Genomic DNA, 10,174 nt, shown 5'->3' with positions numbered 1-10,174 from the left:
GAGTCGAACAGGTGGCTCCGGCGTTCTTGGCAGGTGGTTCCGGTCTGTCCGGTAGGTGTTTCCGGCGTGTCTGGCACGTGCTTCCGGCACGTCTGAGAGGTGGTTCCGGCATGCGCGGCAGGTGATTCCCTAGTGTCCGCCAGGTGGTTCTGGCGTACCGGGCAGGTGATTTTGGCGTGTCCGGCAGGTGTTCCTGGCGATTCAAGCAGGTGGCTCCGGCATGCTCGGCAGGTGCTTCCGGCGTCTCCGGCACTTGGTTCTGGTGTGTCTGAGAGCTGGTTCCGGCATGTCCGGCAGATGATTCCGGAGTGTCCGCCAAGTGGTTCTGGCATACCCAGCAGGTGATTTTGGCGTGTCAGGGAGGTGGTACCGGTGAGTCGAGCAGGTGGTTCCGGCGTGCTCAGCAGGTGGTTCAGGCGGTTCTGGCAGGTGGTATCCGTCTGTTCGGGGTGTGGTTCCAGCATCTCATGAACACGTTTCTGGCACGTCTGAGATGTGGTTCCAGCCGGCCCGACAGGTGTTTCCGCAGTGTCCGCCAAGCGGTTCTGGCGTAGTTGGCAGGTGATTTTGGCATGACTGGCAGGTGGTTCCAGCAAGCCTGGCAGGTGATTCCAAAGTGTTCACCAACTGGTTGTGGCGTAGCCGGCAGGTGATTTTTGCGTGATCGGCAGGTGGTTCTGGCGAGTCGAGCAGGTGGTTCCGGCGTGCTCGGCTGGTGCTTCCGGGGTCATTGGCACGGGGTTCTGGCATGTCTGAGAGGTGGTTCCTGCATGCCCGGCAAGTGATTCCGGAGTGTTCGCCAAGTGGTTCTGGCATAGTCGGCAGGTGATTTTGGCATGTCCGGCAGGTGGTTCAGGCGAGTTGAGCAGGTGGTTCCAACGTGCTTGGCAGGTGCTTCCGGCGTCTCCGGCACGTGTTTCTGGCACATCTGACAGGTGGTTCCGGCATGCCCGAAAGGTGATTCCGGTCTGTCCGGTAGGTGGTTCCAGCCTGCACGGCATGTGGTTCTGGTACGTCTCAGAGGTGGTTGCGCATGCCCAACAGGTGATTCCGGACTGTCCGCCACATGGTTCTGGCACGTCTGAGAGGTGGTTCCGGCATGCCCGGCAGGTCATCCCAGAGAGTCCTCCAAGTGGTTCTGGCATAACACGCAGGTGATTTTGGCGTGTCTGGCAGGTTGTTCCGTTGTGCTTGGCAGGTGGTTCAGGCTTGGCCGGCAGGTGGTTCCAGACTGTCCAGGACGTGTTTCCAGCTTCTCCGGCAGGTGGTTCTGGTACGTCTGAGAGGTGGTTCCGCCATGGCTGGCAGGTGATTCCGGACCGTCCCCCAGGTGGTTCTGGCATAGCCAGCAGTTGATATTGGCCTGTCCGGCAGGTGGTTCCAGCGAGTCGAACAGGTGGCTCCGGCGTGCTCGGCAGGTGGTTCCGGTCTGTCGGGTAGGTGATTCCGGCGTGTCCGGCACGTGCTTATGGCACGTCTGAGAGGTGGTTCCGGCATGCGCGACAGTTGGTTTCGGAGTGTCCGCCAGGTGGTTCTGGCGTACCCGGCAGGTGATTTTGGCGTTTCCGGCAGGTGTTTCTGGCGAGTCGAGCAGGTGGCTCCGGCATGCTCGGCAGGTGCTTCCGGCGTCTCCGGCACGTGGTTCTGGTGTGTCTGAGAGCTGGTTCCGGCATGTCCGGCAGATGATTCCGGAGTGTCCGCCAAGTGGTTCTGGCATACCCGGCTGGTGATTTGGGCATGTCAGGTAGGTGGTTCCGGCGAGTCGAGCAGGTGGCTCCGGCGTGCTCGGCAGGTTGTTCAGACGGGTCTGGCAGGTGTTTTCCGTCTGTTCGGGGTGTGGTTCCAGCATCTCATGCACATGGTTCTGGCACGTCTGAGATGTGGTTCCGGCCGGCCCGACAGGTGTTTCCACAGTGTCCGCCAAGTGGTACTGGCGTAGTTGGCAGGTGATTTTGGCATGACCGGCAGGTGGTTCCAGCAAGCCCGGCAGGTGATTCCGAAGTGTTCCCCAACTGGTTGTGGCGTAGCCGGCAGGTGATTTTTGCGTGTCCGGCAGGTGGTTCTGGCGAGTCGAGCAGGTGGTTCCGGCGTGCTCGGCAGGTGCTTCCGGGGTCATTGGCACGTGGTTCTGGCTTATCTGAGAGGTGGTTCCGGCATGCCCGGCAGGTGATTCCGGAGTGTTCGCCAAGTGTTTCCGGCGTAGCCGGCAGGTGATTTTGCATGTCCAGCGGTCGTTCCGGCGGGTCGAGCCGGTGGTTCCGGCGTGTCCGGCAGGTGGTTCCGGTCTGTCCGGCAGGTGGTTCTGTGGTGTCCGGCACGAGGTTCAGTCTGAGAGGCTGTGCCGGCATGCCCCCACGTGATTCCGGCTTGTCCCCGAAGTGGTGCTGGTGTAGCGGGCAGGTGATTTTGGCGTGTCCGGCTGGTGGTTCAGGCGAGTTGAGCAGGTGGTTGCGACGTGCTCGGCAGGTGCTTCCGGCGTCTCCGGCACGTGTTTCTGGCACATCTGACTGGTGGTTCCGGAATGCCCAAAAGTTGATTCCGGTCTGTCCGGTAGGTGGTTCCGGCGTGCACGGCACGTGGTTCTGGTAAGTCTCAGAGGTGGTTGCGTATGCCCAACAGGTGATTCCGGACTGTCCGCCACGTGCTTCTGGCACGTCTGAGAGGTGGTTCCAACATGCCCGGCAGGTCATTTCGGAGAGTCGTCCAAGTGGTTCTGGCGTAGCCCGCAGGTGATTTTGGCGTGTCCGGCAGGTGGTTCCGCCGTGCTCGGCAGGTGGTTCAGGCATGGCCGTCACGTGGTTCCAGTCTGTCCAGGACGTGTTTCCAGCTTCTCCGGCAGGTGCTTCTGGTACGTCTGAGAGGTGGCTCCGCCATGGCTGGCAGGTGATTCCGGACCGTCCCCCAGGTGGTTCTGGCATAGCCAGCAGTTGATATTGGCCTCTCCGGCAGGTGGTTCCAGCGAGTTGAACAGGTGGCTCCGGCGTGCTCGGCAGGTGGTTCCGGTCTGTCCGGTAGGTGATTCCGGCGTGTCCGGCACGTGCTTCCGGCACGTCTGAGAGGTGGTTCCGGCATGCGCGACAGGTGGTTTCGGAGTGTCCGCCAGGTGGTTCTGGCGTACCCGGCAGGTGATTTTGGCGTGTCCGGCAGGTGTTTCTGGCGAGTCGAGCAGGTGGCTCCGGCATGCTCGGCAGGTGTTTCCGGCGTCTCCGGCACGTGGTTCTGGTGTGTCTGAGAGCTGGTTCTGGCATGTCCGGCAGATGATTCCGGAGTGTCCGCCAAGTGGTTCTGGCATACCCGGCTGGTGATTTGGGCATGTCAGGTAGGTGGTTCCGGCGAGTCGAGCAGGTGGCTCCGGCGTGCTCGGCAGGTTGTTCAGACGGGTCTGGCAGGTGTTTTCCGTCTTTTCGGGGTGTGGTTCCAGCATCTCATGCACATGGTTCTGGCACGTCTGAGATGTGGTTCCGGCCGGCCCGACAGGTGTTTCCACAGTGTCCGCCAAGTGGTACTGGCGTAGTTGGCAGGTGATTTTGGCATGACCGGCAGGTGGTTCCAGCAAGCCCGGCAGGTGATTCCGAAGTGTTCCCCAACTGGTTGTGGCGTAGCCGGCAGGTGATTTTTGCGTGTCCGGCAGGTGGTTCTGGCGAGTCGAGCAGGTGGTTCCGGCGTGCTCGGCAGGTGCTTCCGGGGTCATTGGCACGGGGTTCTGGCATATCTGAGAGGTGATTCCGGCATGCCCGGCAAGTGATTCCGGAGTGTTCGCCAAGTGGTTCTGGCATAGTCGGCAGGTGATTTTGGCATGTCCGGCAGGTGGTTCAGGCGAGTTGAGCAGGTGGTTCCAACGTGCTTAGCAGGTGCTTCCGGCGTCTCTGGCACGTGTTTCTGGCACATCTGACAGGTGGTTCCGGCATGCCCGAAAGGTGATTCCGGTCTGTCCGGTAGGTGGTTCCAGCCTGCACGGCATGTGGTTCTGGTACGTCTCAGAGGTGGTTGCGCATGCCCAACAGGTGATTCCGGACTGTCCGCCACATGGTTCTGGCACGTCTGAGAGGTGGTTCCGGCATGCCCGGCAGGTCATCCCAGAGAGTCCTCCAAGTGGTTCTGGCATAACACGCAGGTGATTTTGGCGTGTCTGGCAGGTTGTTCCGTTGTGCTTGGCAGGTGGTTCAGGCTTGGCCGGCAGGTGGTTCCAGACTGTCCAGGACGTGTTTCCAGGTTCTCCGGCAGGTGGTTCTGGTACGTCTGAGAGGTGGTTCCGCCATGGCTGGCAGGTGATTCCGGACCGTCCCCCAGGTGGTTCTGGCATAGCCAGCAGTTGATATTGGCCTGTCCGGCAGGTGGTTCCAGCGAGTCGAACAGGTGGCTCCGGCGTGCTCGGCAGGTGGTTCCGGTCTGTCCGGTAGGTGATTCCGGCGTGTCCGGCACGTGCTTATGGCACGTCTGAGAGGTGGTTCCGGCATGCGCGACAGTTGGTTTCGGAGTGTCCGCCAGGTGGTTCTGGCGTACCCGGCAGGTGATTTTGGCGTGTCCGGCAGGTGTTTCTGGCGAGTCGAGCAGGTGGCTCCGGCATGCTCGGCAGGTGCTTCCGGCGTCTCCGGCACGTGGTTCTGGTGTGTCTGAGAGCTGGTTCCGGCATGTCCGGCAGATGATTCCGGAGTGTCCGCCAAGTGGTTCTGGCATACCCGGCTGGTGATTTGGGCATGTCAGGTAGGTGGTTCCGCCGAGTTGAGCAGGTGGCTCCGGCGTGCTCGGCAGGTTGTTCAGACGGGTCTGGCAGGTGTTTTCCGTCTGTTCGGGGTGTGGTTCCAGCATCTCATGCACATGGTTCTGGCACATCTGAGATGTGGTTCCGGCCGGCCCGACAGGTGTTTCCACAGTGTCCGCCAAGTGGTACTGGCGTAGTTGGCAGGTGATTTTGGCATGACCGGCAGGTGGTTCCAGCAAGCCCGGCAGGTGATTCCGAAGTGTTCCCCAACTGGTTGTGGCGTAGCCGGCAGGTGATTTTTGCGTGTCCGGCAGGTGGTTCTGGCGAGTCGAGCAGGTGGTTCCGGCGTGCTCGGCAGGTGCTTCCGGGGTCATTGGCACATGGTTCTGGCATATCTGAGAGGTGGTTCCGGCATGCCCGGCAGGTGATTCCGGAGTGTTCGCCAAGTGTTTCCGGCGTAGCCGGCAGGTGATTTTGCATGTCCAGCGGTCGTTCCGGCGGGTCGAGCCGGTGGTTCCGGCGTGTCCGGCAGGTGGTTCCGGTCTGTCTGGCAGGTGGTTCTGTGGTGTCCGGCACGAGGTTCAGTCTGAGAGGCTGTGCCGGCATGCCCCCACGTGATTCCGGCTTGTCCCCGAAGTGGTGCTGGTGTAGCGGGCAGGTGATTTTGGCGTGTCCGGCAGGTGGTTCAGGCGAGTTGAGCAGGTGGTTGCGACGTGCTCGGCAGGTGCTTCCGGCGTCTCCGGCACGTGTTTCTGGCACATCTGACTGGTGGTTCCGGCATGCCCAAAAGTTGATTCCGGTCTGTCCGGTATGTGGTTCTGGCGTGCACGGCACGTGGTTCTGGTACGTCTCAGAGGTGGTTGCGTATGCCCAACAGGTAATTCCGGACTGTCCGCCACGTGCTTCTGGCACGTCAGAGGTGGTTCCAACATGCCCGGCAGGTCATTTCGGAGAGTCGTCCAAGTGGTTCTGGCGTAGCCCGCAGGTGATTTTGGCGTGTCCGGCAGGTGGTTCCGCCATGCTCGGCAGGTGGTTCAGGCATGGCCGTCACGTGGTTCCAGTCTGTCCAGGACGTGTTTCCAGCTTCTCCGGCAGGAGGTTCTGGTACGTCTGAGAGGTGGTTCCGCCATGGCTGGCAGGTGATCCCGGACTGTCCCCCAGGTGGTTCTGGCATAGCCAGCAGTTGATATTGGCCTGTCCGGCAGGTGGTTCCAGCGAGTCGAACAGGTGGCTCCGGCGTTCTTGGCAGGTGGTTCCGGTCTGTCCGGTAGGTGTTTCCGGCGTGTCTGGCACGTGCTTCCGGCACGTCTGAGAGGTGGTTCCGGCATGCGCGGCAGGTGATTCCCTAGTGTCCGCCAGGTGGTTCTGGCGTACCGGGCAGGTGATTTTGGCGTGTCCGGCAGGTGTTCCTGGCGATTCAAGCAGGTGGCTCCGGCATGCTCGGCAGGTGCTTCCGGCGTCTCCGGCACTTGGTTCTGGTGTGTCTGAGAGCTGGTTCCGGCATGTCCGGCAGATGATTCCGGAGTGTCCGCCAAGTGGTTCTGGCATACCCAGCAGGTGATTTTGGCGTGTCAGGGAGGTGGTACCGGTGAGTCGAGCAGGTGGTTCCGGCGTGCTCAGCAGGTGGTTCAGGCGGTTCTGGCAGGTGGTATCCGTCTGTTCGGGGTGTGGTTCCAGCATCTCATGAACACGTTTCTGGCACGTCTGAGATGTGGTTCCAGCCGGCCCGACAGGTGTTTCCGCAGTGTCCGCCAAGCGGTTCTGGCGTAGTTGGCAGGTGATTTTGGCATGACTGGCAGGTGGTTCCAGCAAGCCTGGCAGGTGATTCCAAAGTGTTCACCAACTGGTTGTGGCGTAGCCGGCAGGTGATTTTTGCGTGATCGGCAGGTGGTTCTGGCGAGTCGAGCAGGTGGTTCCGGCGTGCTCGGCTGGTGCTTCCGGGGTCATTGGCACGGGGTTCTGGCATGTCTGAGAGGTGGTTCCTGCATGCCCGGCAAGTGATTCCGGAGTGTTCGCCAAGTGGTTCTGGCATAGTCGGCAGGTGATTTTGGCATGTCCGGCAGGTGGTTCAGGCGAGTTGAGCAGGTGGTTCCAACGTGCTTGGCAGGTGCTTCCGGCGTCTCCGGCACGTGTTTCTGGCACATCTGACAGGTGGTTCCGGCATGCCCGAAAGGTGATTCCGGTCTGTCCGGTAGGTGGTTCCAGCCTGCACGGCATGTGGTTCTGGTACGTCTCAGAGGTGGTTGCGCATGCCCAACAGGTGATTCCGGACTGTCCGCCACATGGTTCTGGCACGTCTGAGAGGTGGTTCCGGCATGCCCGGCAGGTCATCCCAGAGAGTCCTCCAAGTGGTTCTGGCATAACACGCAGGTGATTTTGGCGTGTCTGGCAGGTTGTTCCGTTGTGCTTGGCAGGTGGTTCAGGCTTGGCCGGCAGGTGGTTCCAGACTGTCCAGGACGTGTTTCCAGCTTCTCCGGCAGGTGGTTCTGGTACGTCTGAGAGGTGGTTCCGCCATGGCTGGCAGGTGATTCCGGACCGTCCCCCAGGTGGTTCTGGCATAGCCAGCAGTTGATATTGGCCTGTCCGGCAGGTGGTTCCAGCGAGTCGAACAGGTGGCTCCGGCGTGCTCGGCAGGTGGTTCCGGTCTGTCGGGTAGGTGATTCCGGCGTGTCCGGCACGTGCTTATGGCACGTCTGAGAGGTGGTTCCGGCATGCGCGACAGTTGGTTTCGGAGTGTCCGCCAGGTGGTTCTGGCGTACCCGGCAGGTGATTTTGGCGTTTCCGGCAGGTGTTTCTGGCGAGTCGAGCAGGTGGCTCCGGCATGCTCGGCAGGTGCTTCCGGCGTCTCCGGCACGTGGTTCTGGTGTGTCTGAGAGCTGGTTCCGGCATGTCCGGCAGATGATTCCGGAGTGTCCGCCAAGTGGTTCTGGCATACCCGGCTGGTGATTTGGGCATGTCAGGTAGGTGGTTCCGGCGAGTCGAGCAGGTGGCTCCGGCGTGCTCGGCAGGTTGTTCAGACGGGTCTGGCAGGTGTTTTCCGTCTGTTCGGGGTGTGGTTCCAGCATCTCATGCACATGGTTCTGGCACGTCTGAGATGTGGTTCCGGCCGGCCCGACAGGTGTTTCCACAGTGTCCGCCAAGTGGTACTGGCGTAGTTGGCAGGTGATTTTGGCATGACCGGCAGGTGGTTCCAGCAAGCCCGGCAGGTGATTCCGAAGTGTTCCCCAACTGGTTGTGGCGTAGCCGGCAGGTGATTTTTGCGTGTCCGGCAGGTGGTTCTGGCGAGTCGAGCAGGTGGTTCCGGCGTGCTCGGCAGGTGCTTCCGGGGTCATTGGCACGTGGTTCTGGCTTATCTGAGAGGTGGTTCCGGCATGCCCGGCAGGTGATTCCGGAGTGTTCGCCAAGTGTTTCCGGCGTAGCCGGCAGGTGATTTTGCATGTCCAGCGGTCGTTCCGGCGGGTCGAGCCGGTGGTTCCGGCGTGTCCGGCAGGTGGTTCCGGTCTGTCCGGCAGGTGGTTCTGTGGTGTCCGGCACGAGGTTCAGTCTGAGAGGCTGTGCCGGCATGCCCCCACGTGATTCCGGCTTGTCCCCGAAGTGGTGCTGGTGTAGCGGGCAGGTGATTTTGGCGTGTCCGGCTGGTGGTTCAGGCGAGTTGAGCAGGTGGTTGCGACGTGCTCGGCAGGTGCTTCCGGCGTCTCCGGCACGTGTTTCTGGCACATCTGACTGGTGGTTCCGGAATGCCCAAAAGTTGATTCCGGTCTGTCCGGTATGTGGTTCTGGCGTGCACGGCACGTGGTTCTGGTACGTCTCAGAGGTGGTTGCGTATGCCCAACAGGTAATTCCGGACTGTCCGCCACGTGCTTCTGGCACGTCAGAGGTGGTTCCAACATGCCTGGCAGGTCATTTCGGAGAGTCGTCCAAGTGGTTCTGGCGTAGCCCGCAGGTGATTTTGGCGTGTCCGGCAGGTGGTTCCGCCGTGCTCGGCAGGTGGTTCAGGCATGGCCGTCACGTGGTTCCAGTCTGTCCAGGACGTGTTTCCAGCTTCTCCGGCAGGAGGTTCTGGTACGTCTGAGAGGTGGTTCCGCCATGGCTGGCAGGTGATCCCGGACTGTCCCCCAGGTGGTTCTGGCATAGCCAGCAGTTGATATTGCCCTGTCCGGCAGGTGGTTCCAGCGAGTCGAACAGGTGGCTCCGGCGTTCTTGGCAGGTGGTTCCGGTCTGTCCGGTAGGTGTTTCCGGCGTGTCTGGCACGTGCTTCCGGCACGTCTGAGAGGTGGTTCCGGCATGCGCGGCAGGTGATTCCATAGTGTCCGCCAGGTGGTTCTGGCGTACCGGGCAGGTGATTTTGGCATGTCCGGCAGGTGTTTCTGGCGAGTCGAGCAGGTGGCTCCGGCATGCTCGGCAGGTGCTTCCGGCGTCTCCGGCACGTGGTTCTGGTGTGTCTGAGAGCTGGTTCCGGCATGTCCGGCAGATGATTCCGGAGTGTCCGGCAAGTGGTTCTGGCATACCCGGCTGGTGATTTGGGCATGTCAGGTAGGTGGTTCCGGCGAGTCGAGCAGGTGGCTCCGGCGTGCTCGGCAGGTTGTTCAGACGGGTCTGGCAGGTGTTTTCCGTCTGTTCGGGGTGTGGTTCCAGCATCTCATGCACATGGTTCTGGCACGTCTGAGATGTGGTTCCGGCCGGCCCGACAGCTGTTTCCACAGTGTCCGCCAAGTGGTACTGGCGTAGTTGGCAGGTGATTTTGGCATGACCGGCAGGTGGTTCCAGCAAGCCCGGCAGGTGATTCCGAAGTGTTCCCCAACTGGTTGTGGCGTAGCCGGCAGGTGATTTCTGCGTGTCCGGCAGGTGGTTCTGGCGAGTCGAGCAGGTGGTTCCGGCGTGCTCGGCAGGTGCTTCCGGGGTCATTGGCACGGGGTTCTGGCATATCTGAGAGGTGGTTCCGGCATGCCCGGCAGGTGATTCCGGAGTGTTTGCCAAGTGTTTCCGGCGTAGCCGGCAGGTGATTTTGCATGTCCAGCAGTCGTTCCGGCGGGTCGAGCTGGTGGTTCCGGCGTGTCCGGCAGGTGGTTCCGGTCTGTCCGGCAGGTGGTTCTGTGGTGTCCAGCACGAGGTTCAGTCTGAGAGGCTGTGCCGGCATGCCCCTCACGTGATTCCGGCTTGTCCCCGAAGTGGTGCTGGTGTAGCGGGCAGGTGATTTTGGCGTGTCCGGCAGGTGGTTCAGGCGAGTTGAGCAGGTGGTTGCGACGTGCTCGGCAGGTGCTTCCGGCGTCTCCGGCACGTGTTTCTGGCACATCTGACTGGTGGTTCCGGCATGCCCAAAAGTTGATTCCGGTCTGTCCGGTAGGTGGTTCCGGTGTGCACGGCACGTGGTTCTGGTACGTGTCAGAGGTGGTTGCGTATGCCCAACAGGTGATTCCGGACTGTCCGCCACGTGCTTCTGGCACGTCTGAGAGGTGGTTCCAACATGCCCGG

Source organism: Equus caballus, unplaced genomic scaffold, assembly GCF_041296265.1.
Source record: "Equus caballus isolate H_3958 breed thoroughbred unplaced genomic scaffold, TB-T2T haplotype1-0000016, whole genome shotgun sequence".
Taxonomy (NCBI): domain Eukaryota; kingdom Metazoa; phylum Chordata; class Mammalia; order Perissodactyla; family Equidae; genus Equus; species Equus caballus.
Note: the sequence above shows the minus strand (reverse complement) of the source record.